We start from the raw sequence: 16,805 nt of genomic DNA, 5'->3' as shown, positions 1-16,805 counted from the left end.
AGCTGTATTGGATTGTTTGGAGTTTATATTTTTTAAATCTGCACATGGCTGCTGCCTGTGCTAGAAACCAAACGAATAGTTATGGATGTACCTTCAGCATATGAGAGACCGGCAAGGATGTGGATGGGCAGCATAAGTTAAAAAGGAGAAGGTATTAGAGGTAGGTGGGTTAGTGGGAATGAGGGCTTAACTGATCCAAATTGGTACCAATTCTGGGGTCAGCAGACCAATTGTATCTGCTGCCTCATCCTGGGAGAAAAAGATGAATTTAAAGGGGCCCTTTAAATCGAGGGTAGTTTGCTGAGTCGGGGAATGTCCTGACTTGAGCTATCCATGCCAGTAGCAAAAATTTGATTATCATAGTTCACTTGAACTCATCAGAATTCAGCCACTATCCGTTAAGATCTTTGTTTCACGTGTTAGCATTCCATGTCTTTTAATTATACTAAAACACCACAGTGATTCCTGGTAAGAAATGCTTAATAGTCATTTCATATCAGCTAATAACACAATGATAGAGAACAAAAATTCAATTGGCTGACATTTTGACCTAATGTATTTTCAATTTACTTCACCACATGGAATTTAACTTTGTTGCACAGTATGGCTTCTGAAATGACTGAACATATGTGTCTGTTAGTCTTCCAAAACTGTTTGCATTGTTTTATTCAGCAGGAAACCAGTAAGAAAAATATGTTATGTCCTAAACATTTAAAACATCTCATAATCAACAAATCCATTTCAAGTGCATCCAAGCCAAAGCCCAGATGCTGTATTCAAGACTGAGAATGTTCTAAATACAATATGTGCCCATTTAACCTTCAAATCATAATAAGTACATAAGGAGAGATTTATCCTTGATACGTGAATAAACGTGGCTTTTCTTCTTGGCATTTATACTTTCAGAGCAGTTATTGAATATAAAGCAAAATGCCAAAGGAAAACAAACGTTCATGTTACTTCAGGAGCAGCAATTACACTAAAGATTTGGCCCAGATATTCCAATCAGGGTTGGAAATAGGGTGTAAAATGAGGATTAAAAAGTACCCACCTATCAAGAAATGACTCCCGTTCTGGAGATTCCTAGAAAGGGGCTTCTGTAATGAACCTGTCCAGGAATTCACAAATCATGCCCACTTTCATAGCATTTTGTGCTGTGTTCTGTAGCTTAAATGTCCAAAAGATACCTCAGCAGCAACTGTGAAAGGGTAAGTACATAAGGCCGATGAAGGGGTTTGGGTGCTCGTTGAATGAAGTGGGTAGATACCAGGCAAGTGCTTTGAATCTGTAGACGAGCTAGGAGTCAGATCAAGTCTGAAGGGTGTCAGGGGCTATGTGGCGCTGGTTTGGGGCAAGTTCAGGTGAATGTCGGATCAGGTGGTTGCTGGACAATCAGACTGGCTGGGATGGGATCTTTCGGTGTCAGTTCAGCATTGCGGGTGCAGTGTTGGTGGGGGTGCTAGTGGTTGGGTCACGGAGGGGAGGGTGTCTGGTCACACAGATAGTGGAAGTCAGGTCAGGGAGGGGTGCTGGTGAGGAGCTGGGTATCAGGGCTGGCCAGAGGTCCTGACCCGAAACGCTGAATCAGTAATTCCATATAGTCCCAACATGCAACTGAAGTCCAACAATTATCTGGCTGTTAGAATATCTGGGTCATAAACTTTCCAACTAATATCAAAACCGACATTAAAGCAACACTGTCAGCAATCCTTACCTGCAGTCTTATTAAATTATGGTGCTTGAAATAGCTGCTTTGGGCAGGACTAAACAATTTAGCAATTGCCTGAGAATTGAGTCTTATTACATGATTACCAACTTAAGTCAGTTTTAAGCCACCGAGCTTAGGGCTAGGAAGAAATATATTTCTTTTCTCTTGTTGTCGCATACAGACCTAGAAATTGGTTGGTGGCAGATCTGCTTGACAAGTAAAAAATGGGTCCCAACGCTTTCTGCACAGCAAATGACATTCTATATATGTTCTGCTCTGGGAATTACCACACACCATGTTGTCAAGGGAGGAAAACTGTGTGTAGAGCTTGAGCCTGATACAGGTGATATCCCTTACTGTATACAAATAGCATATAGCATACTTTTCAATGTGAAAATTACAAATCCTTATTGGCAATAGGTTTAAATGACTGTAGAGTTCTTCAGCAGCGACATCTCTGCAAGGATGTATCACCTCTCTCACATTCTGCTGTGGAATACATGGTAAATACAGCAACATTTGTAGCAAAGCCCCCACAAAGAGAAGGTATGAGCTCTCCTCTCTGGATTCCAGCTGTTGGAAGTTTGGCCTCCAACAAATACAGCAACAATGGCTGTAATTATCTGGTGCTATACAATCAGCTGCAATACTCATTCATGGACCTGAGGATCCAAGTTCCAGCAACATGTTTAAAGATGCAGTTTCTCTGCCCATTTGGACCTTGCTTCCAAGAATGCCCTTAGTTCAAAATGTCTTCATCAATCGAACAGGCAAGGGAAGACTGTGTCTCTGTGGCTATGAAGGAAGAAGAAGGCAGCACTGGCAAGGTGACCCAGTCTTCATGGCTCAACACATCACCAATCTTGGCCAGAGATAGTAAGAACTGCTGATGCTGGAGTCAGAGATAATAAAGTGTGGAACTGGAGGAACACAGCAGGCCAGGCAGCATCAGAGAAACAGGAAAGCTGACGTTTCAGGTTGGGACCCTTCTTCAGAAATTGAAGAAGAGTCCCGACCTGAAACGTCAGCTTTCCGCCTCCTCTGATGCTGCCTGGCCTGCTGTTTTCCTCCAGCTCCACACACTGTGTTATCCCTCATTACCAATCTTGGCCGGCTGGTTGTCATATTTCACGTGGCCAATGACAATGTCCTAAGGTCTCCACATTAAATAGTCATGTGAAAGCTTCTACTAGGGTCTACTTGCCAAGTCCTGTAGCAATAGAGAATGTGTGACAGGGCCATTTGTATGTGAAACTGGGAGTCCTGGTTAAGGAGTCTGTAGTGAGGCGGAGGTGTCTTTGGGCAGTAGTGTTTATCATTGTGTAGTCTACTTCAGGATATTGTCTGTTTGTCCACATAGAGAGGGGACTCAGAATGGTGCACCAAAAATAGGCTGACCCACTTTTTCCAGGCTAGGAAACCACACCTAGTGGGATCACCATCTTGTAGTAAAGAGAACAAAAAAACACTAAACATTACAATTTGGAATGTTAAGAACACCCTTGTATAACCCTGAGAGTGATTGTCAAAAAGAATTGAAGTTGTATCACATGAGCTATCAAGACTCCTAGCTGATGCTGTATGGCCACCCTCAGTCAGACTTTCTGGCTGGGGAAAAGTGGCTGAAGGAACAAGGAACAGGGGGATACATTTTCCATCAGAAAGGGAAGACTGACAGTGACTTTGATTTACACAGAGTTGATTTTGATATCCAGAATATGATCTTAGACGTACAGCAAACTCTGCTTTAACCAGAACCTTATCAAGAGCGCTCTTGATAAACCGGCAAAAATTATATACCTCAAATACTGCGATCTACACAATGTCTGAGTATTTATGCTGTAAATAATGTATAGCAGTAATGTGTAAAGCCCCTGCATCACGTTTCTATTACTTGCTGTGTGTTTTTACATTGAGTTTAGGAGGTGTGTTCATGTTTTACATCGAATTTTTAAAGCGTGTTGGTATCTTGAGTCTCCGCTTGGTTAGGGTTCGCTGCAGTTACGCGTACCTCTTGATTATCCAGAATACTGAAACAATCGGCATACTCCTGGTCCCATAAATGCCAGATAATAATAAGTTTGTAGTAGTGTGAGAACTCCTCGTGACACTTGACCTTCACTTCAATCGTATTCAATATGCTACAGTTATCAGCGCTCACAGTAAGGAAATTTTCTATTCTGATAAATCATGAGGCTCTGTAGTTTGTTCTCCAGAGCTTTGGATGTCTAAACTTCAACACAATCCTGCAATTTCTTTACGTTGATACAATTGAAATCTTCTTGAGTAAGAGATCTGAAGAAAATGCCTTCGAAATCTGGACAGGTGCGATAACCCCCATATTGTTTACAATCTACTTGACAGTCGCTATTCACCTCATCAAAGACCAATCGCCCTCTGGTGTGAGTATTAAATATTGCCTCAATGGAAAATTTGTTGTTCTCTTGCATTTGTAACATTTGTAACATTTCACTTGCCTTTGTGCCCAAAACTAAACTGACCACCGTGCCCAAAAATAATGATCTGAAATGTATGGATGACAGCAGTGTTGTTGCTCACTCTGTACCAGATTTGCAAGCTACTTTCAATCTCTTCAATAATGCATACCAGATACTCGGCGTGTCCTTGAATGTTTCCAAAACAAGATTTATATACCAACCCACACTTAGTCGTCTAAATATGCCATTTTCCACATATATTGAAGCAGACATGCTTGAATATGTTGAGCACTCCTCATGTCTTCACTGCCTCCTCTCTCAACACAAGACCATTGAAGGTGAGATCCAACACTGGAAGAGCTGTACCAGCTCAGCCTTTTACAATCTATAGCAACAAGTATTTGACAACAAAGACTTCTACAAGTCAACAGAAGTCTTAGTATACAGAGGAGTTGTCATCACCACACTCTTGCACTGCAGTGAGATTGGACCGTATATCAGTGAAACATGATAGTGCATGAGAAATTCCATCAACAATGCCTTCATCACATCCTCCAGATTCAATGGGAGGACTGTAAAATAAATGCTAGTCTCTGTCATGAAGCTAGACCCACAAGCATTCAGGCAAAATTCCTGCAAAACAAACTGCAATGCACTGGAAACTGTGACCAAATGGCTAAAAATCATCTTCCTTACCAGATCCAATTTTCTCAATTTGCAGATGCCCCGTGTTTCAGGGGAGGATGAAGGTAACACTTCAAAGACGTCCTAAGGTTCACTTTCAAGTGCTGCAGAATTGGTGTTGATGACTGCTAGAAGTCTGACAGTCAATCACCATGGTGACAACTTGTCCATCAACCTGCATCACGTTCTGTGTCCAATAGCCAGGAGGATGAGGTAGAGCGACAACAGAGAAGGAAAGGAAAAGAAGCAAACCCTGCATTCCAGGATCCCACTACCTCATGGCACTCTTGCCTTATGTGTCCAACAACCTACAGACAGACTGCATTTATTGGAAGAGAATTTCCATTTGCTCCAAGTGCATTTCCCTGGTGTTGTTATACCCTGGGCAATCTCCCAGGTACTCTATGCAATTGGGTAAGCCTGCCATGATCTGGTTCATCAACATTTGAAAGGCAACTGGCCATTTCAGAGTCCAAATGGCATGACACGTATAGCCCATCAGGAGTTACAAAGGCAGAGATTTCATTCATAAGATAGTCATGTAAACCTTCCAGTTTGGTAAATATATCCAGGTAATGTGTACTGCTTTACCTACTCTACCGATCCAATATTCCAAAGGGGCGAGCACTTAATGCCCGTTAACTAATAAAAATGGAGTATAACAATTGGATTCATTGAGTGAGTCCCCAGTGATGAAGAGAAGAAACTCAGTCATGGGGTACTCATGGCACTATGCCCTTGTGATTGCTTTTAGGGTCTGGTGGTACCATTATAGTGTTCCTGCATTATTGGTGATACAGTGCAGTTGTATTCTGGGTGATACCCAGGTTGCCCATGACGCCCTGGAATATTTTAGACATGAGATGTAAGCATGATCTGATAGGATATTGGTGGGGACACCATACTAGATGAAGGATGGAGTCAGTTCCATCACCACTGTCTCAGCAGTTTTGGTTCTGAAGAGAACTGGCTCTGAGAAACATGTAGCTACATCAATGATGATAAGAATACATTGCTTCCCCTTTTGTTTTGGGCAGGAGTCCTACACGGTCCACTGACACCTTGCTGAATTGTTCCCCAAAAGCCAGCACACAAATCATAGGTGCAAGTTTATTCCACGTTGGATCTTCCTCACAACTTTACAAGTGGGTGCAAAACCTTATGACATCCCTGTGGACCTATAGCCAGTCAAAATGCTGGCTAATGTGGGTGTAAGTTTTACATGCTGACACGTCCAGAAATTGGAACTTTGTGAGCTAGCTGCAATATTATCCCTATGATACCTCAATGGTACCACCACCTGGTGGATCACTGCCCATTCCTCATTCGCAGCTCTGTTGGTGGGGGGGTTGGGGGTTCTTCATTTCATCATCAGCACCTCCTTTTTAAAATAGTAGCATTCAGTTTCTTTTCCACCTCAGTTTCAGTATGAGCGGCCTGAGCTGGTGATTCTTAGCTTGCTGGGCCTGCTACCAAGGAAGTTCTATTTTTAACCTCTTAGTGTCTACTAGGCTTCTGAAGAAGGTTTCAGAGAACTAGATTTGACGGACTTCTTTTTCTGTGCCACTTCAGCCTCCACTGCCTGTAATGACCACACAGTCCAAGGAAATGGTGCACATTTTCTCCTGCAACTGGCCCCTGAGGATCCTGCTAACTTTGATCGCACCCAGGTCATTGTGAAGGATCAGGTCGATGCCCAGCCACAGCCAAACAGGAGATGACTCCCAAAGTCACTGCTCCCAACATGTGATTGCACTCCCAATGCAACCTGGGGAAAGGGGATGGGTAAGTATCCACCTTAATCATTTCACCAGCATCTTGGCATCTACTGCACTCTCTGATGGGAAGGTTGTGCCTTTTCTCAGCAGTAGAGTTTGCCTGGCCCCAGTATCCCTCAATATCACATGTGAATGCTTGCCTCACCCATGGGGAAGTGTGGCTGCCCTTCTGTTAGATACAAAATCACAGTAATTCTCAGGGATTTGTCTAACCTCATCCACACTGTCAGGCATGCTTTTACAGGGATTCGTAGCTACAATCAGAGCCATAGCCTAATGTGCTAGGCCCTCTGACTGACTCGTTCTTTTCCTGCAGCTTCCTGCAGTTGGCCCAAACATGCCCCAACTTTCAGCAGTTAAAACGCACAGGCATTTTGACCTCACCATTTATCTCAGCACCAGCCTTTCTATAAGGGCTCCCAGCATTTCCTTCACTCCCGTGGGTGCTCAGTTGCCTGTCACTGTGCCCATCTCTATCCTTTCCAGTTGGTTGGAGGTGACTAGGGGAGGGATTCTTCTGGAACAAGGGTTTGTGAATCAGCTCATAATCATTAGCCAGGATGGCTGCCTGCGTGGATCCATCACTCTTTGTTTCACTGCATTCATTCTTATTGTCAAGGGTATGGAGTCTTTCAACTCCTCAAAGAGATTTAGTGTATTTTAATTTTCTGGATTAAATGTCCGTATCCACTGGTCAAAATCAAGCCACTTAATCTTTTTAAATTTCAAGTCATTTCCTGATGGTATGGCGTTTTTATTGGTACTGCCTCCAGCACTGACTTGTACATATTTAAGATATACTTTTTGTACTGCCTCATTGCTATTGGCATGTTCTTCAGGCAAGAGGTTTCCTCAAAAGATTATACCACAGCAGTAATGAAAAAACGTTCAATTGACTAATTTCACTGCTGTGCTACCCATTCAAGAACGTTAAATAAATCTTCTACCTCTGCCTTTTCAAATGTAAGAATTAAATGTGTAAACCAAGTTACCTCAAGTCTGGTGTCTTCATGAGACACAACAAAGTTCCTGCCCCTCAGCTCAAGCTGTCTTAGTTCAGACTCGTCTTCCTGCCATTTTCCTGAAATCCTCTCTCTTCCATTAATCCTGTTTCTTCCTTTTCCCACTCCTTTCTTTCTCTATTTTGATTTCCTCTTTCTCTTTACTTTTCTTCGAATTCTAACCTCTGCTACTTCAATTTTATTCTCACTACTGCAGACTCTATTGTTTCATCATCCCCAGTGTCCACATGTAAACCATTGGCAAACCCTTTTAAAATTTCAAGTTGCCTAGCTTTCGGGCTAATTCTAATTCCAAGTGCTTTGCAAAACCTTTAACGTTTCAACGGACAGAACTTTCAAATCATCAAAAATAACTTTGGCCAATTTTGTTAGGAACGTGTTGAATTCAAATACAGAGATCTCTACTCTGTAATAGTATAAGCTCAAGAAAGCCTTTTGCAGCATTTACTTTTAAAAATTGATCTTAAAGTAACAATTTATCTCATTTTTTGTTTCGTCTTTGGGTTCAAATTGCAGCACGACCCCTGAATTTTTTACATCGGACCACAGATGAGGTTTCACAAGTTGTACGGTTCCAAAAGGCTACACCAAATCATAAAGATCCTGGTGAGAAGGATGAACTTGTTGCGTTTATTTATTCCCCACCATTTGGTTGGTTGCAACAAGGTTAATTTAAAACAGATTCCTCTCTGGTGGATGCCTTTATTCCTGATGAATTTATGTTTTAAATGGAGTCAATTTAACAGGTTTTCTTGAGTTAACGAAAGAGTGAGTTTATCAATTACCAAACATGAAAATATTTAACAACACTACAGATATGCAGAGAGATTAGAAATTGGACGTGAGTCCAAACAATGAGTCAAAAATGTAAGGATCAGCCTCTCTAGGTGTTTCATGAAGAATAGATGGTGAAACATTGGTAGTATAACCATCAATTTCAGGATTTTTGGCTTTGCGGTTAGTTGAAATCCATTCCATTCCTGTTTGCAACTTGCACTGGTTGTCTGGTAACACTCATAGAGTGGAGCCCTTTAGCTCCAACACAGAGGTGACTAGTGGGTGGTTCTTCAAGTGTGACCTTCACAGCAAATGAGCACCCAAACCCAGGCTAATACACACAAGTACTACAGTTTATTAGCACACCTTCTTCCATTACCACACAGATCAGGGTTGTAATCATTTTTAACCCATATTTTTGTATGGTCTTGGAAGGGCAAGACACAAAAAATGTGTGCAAGAGGTGGATTTCTGTTGAGAGGAGTAAAATATCTGCCCTGTCATTATCCCTTACAGTTCTCTTTCTCTCTCACTGTTTCAAGTTTCCTGGATATTTTAATGGTGTGACATTCCATGCACCCCACAGGACTTTACCAAATAGTACTAAATGTAGTTCTTATGTCTCTGCAGCAGAAAAGCACACATTTGTAATACAAAATTTAACAAATCCTAATTGTATTTTGAGTTCTGATCCATTGTCATTGACAGCAAGGTTCCCTAGTTTATTAAAAACCAAAAGAACTGCGGATGCTGTAAATCAGGAACAAAAACAAAGTTGCTGGAAAAGCTCAGCAGGTCTGGCAGCATCTGTGAAGAAAAAATCAGAGTTAACATTTCGGGTCCAGTGACCTTTCCTCAGAACTGATGGTGGCTGGGAAAACTTCAGTTTATATGCCAAAAATGGGGAGGGGGCAGGGGTAGGGAGTAAACAATAGAATAGAGCCTAAAGAGAGAGAAAGACAGTTGGACAGACAAAAGAGTTGATAACGATCCGGCTGGGAGGGTGAATAGTTGTTAATGGGGACTATTAGTGACTAACAACAGGGGGTGTGTAATGGCAGGCTATGTGGTAACAAGGCTTGGTGTGTGGGGTAGGGGGCTGGGACATGGGGGAGTTTAGGCCCTAAAATTATTGAACTCGACATTGAGTCTGGAGGGCTGTAGGGTCCCCAAGTGGAAAATGAGGTGTTGTTCTTCCAGCTTGTGTTGAGCTTTGCTGGAATACTGCAGCAAGCCAGAGACAGAGATGTTGACCAGGGAGCAGGGTGGTGTGTTAAAGTGGCAGGCAACAGGTACTCAGGGTCTTTTTTGCGAGCAGAACATAGATGTTCTGCGAAGCGGTCATCCAGTCTATGCTTCGTTTCCCCAATGTAGAGGAGACCACAATGTGAGCAGCAAATGCAGTAGACTAGATTTTGGGAAGTGCAGGTGAAGTGTTGCTTTACCTGGAAGGTATGTTTGGGCCCTTGGATGGTAGGGAGGGAGGAGGTAAATGGGCATGTGTTGCACCTTCCCTGGTTGCAGGGAAGGTGCCGTAGGGCTGTAGGGGGGTGTTGAGGGGGAAGGAAGTGCAGACCAGGGTGTCCCGGAGGGAACGGTCCCTGCGAAAGGTGGACAAGAGAGGGGAGGGGAATATGTGTCTGGTGATGGCATCTTGCTGGAGGTGACAGAAATGGCATTTGATGATCTTCTGGATATGGATGCTGGGGGGATGGTAGGTACCTTTATTCCTTTATTCATTATGGGATGAGGGTGTCACTGTCTAAACAGCATTTATTGTCCATCCCTAATTGCCCAGAGGGCAGTTAAGAGTCAACCATGTTGCTGTGGGTCTGGAGTCACATGTAGGACAGAGCAGATAAGGATGGCAGTTTCCTTCCCTAAAGGACATTAGTGAACCATATAGGTTTTTACAATTGACAATGGTTTCATGGTTATCATTAGATTCTTAATTCCAGATATTTTATTGGATTCAAATTCCACCATCTGCCGTGGCAAAATTTGAACCTGGGTCCCCAGAATGTTGTCCGGTCTCTGGATTAACAGTCCAGCGATAACACCACTAGACCATTGCCTCCCCCCAGCCTTGTAAGGACAAGGGGAACCCTATTGCTGTTGCGGGAGGGAAGAGAAGGGGTGAGGGTGGAAGTGTGGGAAATGGGTCGGACGCAGTTGAGGGCCCTGTTGACAACAGTGCTGGGGAATCCTCGGTTGAGTAAGAAGGTGGACATTTCGGAGGCTCGCTTGTCGAAGTTGGCCACATCTGAATATATGTGACGGAGACAGAGGAACTGAGAGAATGGGATGGAGTCTTTACAGGAAGCAGGGTGCAAGGATGTATAGTCCAGGTGGCTGTGGGAGTCAGAGATAGTCGGAACTGCAGATGCTGGAGAATCTGAGATAACAAGGTGTAGAGCTGGATGAACACAGCAGGCCAAGCAACATCAGAGGAGCAGGAAGGCTGACATTTCGGGCCTAGACCCTTCTTCAGAAAAATGTGGGAGTCAGTGGGTTTATAGTGGATATTAGTGGCCAGTCTATCCCCAGAAATGTAAACAGAAATGACGAGGAAGGGAGGGGAGGAATCAGAGATAGACCAGGTGAAAGTAAGGACAGGGTGGAAATTGGAGGTGAAATATACTTTATGCAAAAGAGATCATCTATAAGTACATATAAAAGATTGCTATTCTGTCCTGTACAATCTTTCCCACAAGGAAAAAGAAACTCAAATGATACATTGTAATTTTATATCCCACAGAGCTACTGTGCAGTTGCAAATAACAAGGACGGCCTTACCTCATGCAGGAAGGAAATATATACAGGTGACCTGACGAAGGAGCAGCTGTTGGACTGTAACCTGGTGTCATGTGACTTCTGACTATTAAAACAAGGAAAGCCAGTGCTGTTCCTCATGGGACAATTGTCTGAGTATGCTTAAAGAAACATTTCACCATCTGCGCAGTAATTCAGTGTAATTATGTTTGTTGTTACTTGAATTAATGTTATAAAGGAAATAACTGAAGTATTTTCAATAGAAATTGTGATGATAAATCCCAAATTCAGTTAACAATTTCAACTTTCATATTTTCAGCTTAGTTTAGTTAAAGATGAACAACATCTTGATCTCAAAATTTTATGGTTTTGTCTGATGGAAATCAAATGGCTCAAACTGGAAATGAATTTGAGAGAATGCCTGGATCCAAAAGATCACACCACTTAGTTTCTGACCTAAATTGTACAAGAAGCAAGGACTGGAGGAAGATGCACCAACTCTTAAAAGGATGTAGCCACGCAAATGATGCTTTATGGCTTTGAAAACATTATCCCTTCAAAATGACTTCTCTTATACCCAAGGAGTCACAAATCTAATGTATAACACTATGAAACACAAGTCCCTTAGATGATTTAAACAGAGAAAGGCTAAGGTTAATACTTAAAGATGAATTGCAGGGATTTTTTTTTTAAAATAATCACTTTAGAGTTGTTTTTGGTAAGTATTTTTGAGTCTCCCAGCTTAATTTCAAAATTCCTCTCAGTAAAATGTGTTTTGTTGGAGGAATTTCTCTAGAATAATCAGTAAAACTAAACATGGATTTCCAAATGGGTTCTAAATTCCTCTTAGAAATGTAAATTGGAGTAGTGGTAGGGCACCAGACAATACACAATGCAATAACTGCAGGAAGTCCAGAACTTTCTACATATTCTCAGCAACCAGGAGTAGCTTGACTATAACATGGTGGCTCAGTGGTTAGCACTGCTGTTTCACAGCACTAGGGACCCATGTTTGATTCCAGCCTTGGGCAAGTGTCTGTGTGGAGTTTGCAGATTCTCCCTGTGCCTGTGTGGGTTTTCTCCGGGTGCTCTGGTTTCCTCCCACAGTCCAAAGATGCGCAGGCTAGGTGGATTGGCCATGCTAAATTACCTATAATGTTCAGGAATGTGTAAACTGGGTGGATTAGCCATGGGAAATGCAGTGTTATAGGGTTGGGTTGTAAATCTGGGTGGGATGATCTTCAGAGAGCCAGTGTGGACTTGTTGGGCTGAATAGCCTGTTCCCACACTGTACGGATTCTATGATAACCCTGGTGTTATGCATAAGAAGGAATATTATATCATGCAATTTTGTATCATTGACATGAAGATTTGCAATACTTCTTGAAGACCAAGATATGCTCTCTGAATATCAGAAAGTCACTGGAGCAGTTGATTTCTTGGCTATTAGATCAATCCAAGGAGCAGTTTTAGTCAATTAACTGTCCATACTTGCAGCGAGTGCCCTTTGAAATTAATATCATGCTTTCTAAGGTGGCCAGACTATTAAATTTGATGCAGTATCAAGATGAATGGATAAGACAGTCATTCATTTTGATCAAATTTTTATCACATCTTTGGTACTTGGATTTACAGATTGCACTCATATGGCTACATGCATTCCAACAGTCAACACACACTGTTAAATAAACAAAAGGGCTTAATTAATGTGCAACAGCATGTGCACCAATGACCAGCATGCATACAGCTAATTCATGAGCATTATTGGTAGCCCAGTCATCCTGCTCTCTTTCTGATTCAGAACAAAGTATATTCTTGGAACTAATAATATGTTTGGGATGACTCAACCTTCCATAGTTATTGAGAAGGACAACAAATAAGAATACTACAATGAGGTTCATATTGCAATCATATTGGATCAGGTAAGTGGCTTTTTAAAACGAAGAGGCTCCTTCATATATAAATCCAAAATTGTTTTGTGAATTATATTAACCTTCTGTCTCCACCATCATTTTGCTGTTCAAATGGCTAAGAGGCTGGAATCTTGAACATGAACACCACCAAAATTTTTTGATTCATTGATTTTTTTATTCTCTCTGCATAATATCAAGAAATGGCTGAAGATACCAGATAGAACAAAGGCTATAAGACTGACAACTGCAATAGTGCTAAAGTCTTGTGCTCTAGAACTAGCCTTGGCCCTAGGCAAGCTGCTGTAATGCAGCTACAACACTGGCATTTGAATGACAATATGGAAAAATATCCAGGTATGTTCCTTTCACGTAAAGCACAATGAATCCAATCTGCTAAATTACTGGCCCATCAATTTCCTCTCAATCATCAGCAAAGTAATGGAAATGTTGGTGACAGTGCTATCAAGCAGCACTTGCACACCCGCTGCCTTCTGAATTGAGCTCCTTTTGGGTTTCACCAGTACCTCTTAGCTTGAGATCACGTTAAGCCTTGAATCAAACATAACTATTCAAGCTAAATCCTAGAGGTGAGGTCAGAATGTCTGCCATTGACATCAGGATTTGAGTCAATGTGGCATCAGGGAGACTTGGAGATATTGAATTCAATAGGAATCAAGGAGGATGCTCTCCACTGGCTAGATAAGTACCTAGCATGAAGGAAGAGGTTTGTTATTGCAGTAGTTCAATCATCTCAGGCCCAGGACATTGATGCAGAATTTCTTAAAGTGTCCTAGGCCCACTTCATCAATGACCTTCATATTATCAGAAAGTCTGAACGGGGATGCTCACTAATGTTTGCACAATGTTCAGTTTTATTCACAATTCTTCGGATACTAAATCAATTTATTTGTTATGTGCAGCAACCTTTGAACAATATTTGTGTTTGGTCTGATAAATGGCAAATAACAAATTCCAGCAATGAACATCTCTAACTGGAGAAAATGTAACTACCTCCTCTTGTTAGTCAATTGCTTTACCTTCACTGAATCCCTCTGCATTAACATTCAGGGACTACCATCAAGCACAAACATAAATGGACCATCAACATAAATATGGTGTCTACAAGAGTGTCTAGGATATTCTGCTGTGAATAAGTCACTTCATGACTCTACAAAGCCTTTCATCATCAACAAAACACAAGTCAGGAATGCAATAGAATGCTCTCCACTTGCCTGCAATGGTTTCAAATGCATTGAAGAAGCTAAGTATTATGCAGAACAAAACAGTCTGCTTGATTAACAACCCATTCACCACCTTCAATAGTCATTCCCTCCCCAATCTGCACACTGTATCTGCAGTATGTACCACCTCAGACTCACTATAGCAGCTCACCAAAACCTCTTCAACAGCACCTTCTGAATCTGACCTCTACCATTTAGAAGTGCACAGTCAGTAAGTGTTTCAGAACATGATCATCTACAAGTTCCTCTCAAAGTCACGTTAACCTGACATGCATGTTGTCTTAAAGCCTGCACTTCCCTCAACTATCAGTGGATGAAAGATTTTCCTAAAAGAAGTAGTGCCATCCTGTGCGAGGATGAGATCATAACTTTCAGAATACAATTAAAGCTGCCTAATGACCAACACTACAACTTGCTCATTTTTATCAGGTGCTATTTTTAATGAGAAACAAAATCAAAATCCTTCCTTGTATGCTATTCTCAAATGCCACTTTAAAAAAATTGTCAAAATGCAATAATCAGCTTAAAATGTGAAATAATAAATGCAACTATCCAGGAACACTGCTTTCAGATCAGTAAACTTCATAAATAGCCCTGAACATCACTCAGACTGTGTGGACCAAAGTTTTCTGGATACAAATGTGATTATCCATGATTTCAAAATTTTATCCACCAGTAGGATTACCTCTGCTACTGTTTTCCATATGTGTTTGATGCGTCATATTCCAGACCCTCTCATGGTCAATCATAGGCCTGTATGCTGAGACCATGATAGGTTAATCAGTTTGTATCAATGAAGTTTTACTTAACTGGACAACTTGGAATTACAGCTAGAGAAGTAATGACAAAACAAATGAGGAAATTCATGTGTCAGTGCTGTGCTTTTAAGAGTAGGCTGACAGATTTGTCACATTTAATTGACAGATCTACAATTTAAATGCTAAATCTGATGAACTGGTAATATTTACACCTCTTTACAGGATCTGTTGGCAAGAAGATTGCTACAGTGTTTTACAAAACGTGACTAACCATTGCATTTGGAACAGGTTCTTAGAAATATAACTAATATGGTTTATGGTCTTGAAAAAAGCAACAAAGATTAATGTGTCTAGGTCATTAATCCGTCCAAAAATAGTAAGTTGCCTCAGATCATGTTACAGATTTGCAGAACAGGCTGACATGAAATCTTCTCCCTAATTGCTCTGGTGGCACCACATGAATGTGGTGGAGTGGTGCCAGTCCTGACCGACGCCTCTCTTTTCACCCTTTCACTCTCTCATTCCAAATGTTTTCTCTTTGTAGTGGGAAACTTTTCATGTCCCAAAAGATATTCCTTCTTTGCCATCAAAGCTTTCCTGCATGAAAACAACAAGTATGGGATGACTGTTATAGTAGGGATTAAAGAACAAACACAAAGCCAAAACAAATGCAAATGTTGGAAGCACAAATAGGTCAGTCAGCATCCATGAACAGAACAACTCCAGGATTGCTTTTGCCTCTGCTCTTTTTCTCCTCCTTACTTCTATCTCATCCAAAACATTCTTCATGACAAAGTCAGTAGCCACTCTTCTCCTCTTCATTGTGCTTCAGTCTAAAAGCCAAATATGTCCCTCCCTTTTATTTCAGCTTCAGACAGAAGAATAATCAATCCACATTTGTATGGATTCACTATGTTTTCAGGATGAATGAGCCAGGTTTGTTTTACATTGTGGATTACAGCCAACAGAGGAAGACCCATGGGTTTGCAGTCAGCCGCACTTGTGTGTTGTAAAAAACTTGTCAAACAAAACCCACACAACTCTAGTTTATATTGGCAGCACAAAAGCAATGTTGAGGTAATACTGAGCAAACCTATATTGCATACAATAAGAACATTTTCCTTCAATCTTTGGCATATAACATGCCCTCTAGAATCCAAGCATAAACAGTTTGCTCAATCAGTGTAAATTACCCACAACAATGTTGATGATTGAGAAATCAGTAGATAAAAGCCAATGTACATGTAAACTAGATCCAACAACCCATGTGAGGGATTTTTAGGGGAAGCAAAGTTTAATAAACCAAAAAACAAAACGTTGCAATTTTTGTAGGCTTTAAGTTGATGTTTTAAGTTTACTTCTAGTTTCTCATTCAAAATAGGGGCATAACAATTAGAAGACTGGCACTGGGCTAATTTTTACTGCAATTGTATACAGTTTGCTCCTATTCATGTACTGCCAATATGACTTCATTTTCTAGGGTCAGTCCTATTTAAATAACTTTTGAAAGTTTTAGGGTGCTTGAGTCAGGAAAGGGTGGCAAATTACTGCTGCAGGCCTCATTGTGGTCAACTGGCTTTAGGTTAGCTGAAGTCAAGATTCTGTTGACAATCCAAAATCCATACCTAGCAAAGCATGTACCCCAAATTTCCCCGGTGTTGTGAGCCTGCTGCCAAAATTTCACTGTAAGTACAGTTGAAACCCTTTTTACCTT

The 16,805-nt window shown here is 41.3% G+C and overlaps 1 long non-coding RNA gene across 1 annotated transcript in view; it reads right to left on the bottom strand.

The window, feature by feature from the left end:
- The window catches only part of LOC125483176, a 115,945-nt gene extending 104,673 nt beyond the window's left edge, over window positions 1-11,272 (bottom strand). The window contains exon 1 of the long non-coding RNA XR_007262129.1: window positions 11,204-11,272. This is a non-coding gene — a long non-coding RNA (uncharacterized LOC125483176). The remainder of the gene's footprint in view (window positions 1-11,203) is intronic.
- Between the last annotated feature and the right edge of the window lie 5,533 nt (window positions 11,273-16,805).

This window comes from Rhincodon typus, chromosome 5 (assembly GCF_021869965.1).
Source record: "Rhincodon typus isolate 14 chromosome 5, sRhiTyp1.1, whole genome shotgun sequence".
NCBI classification, from domain to species: Eukaryota; Metazoa; Chordata; class Chondrichthyes; order Orectolobiformes; family Rhincodontidae; genus Rhincodon; species Rhincodon typus.
This window is presented reverse-complemented; position numbering and strand designations above follow the sequence as displayed.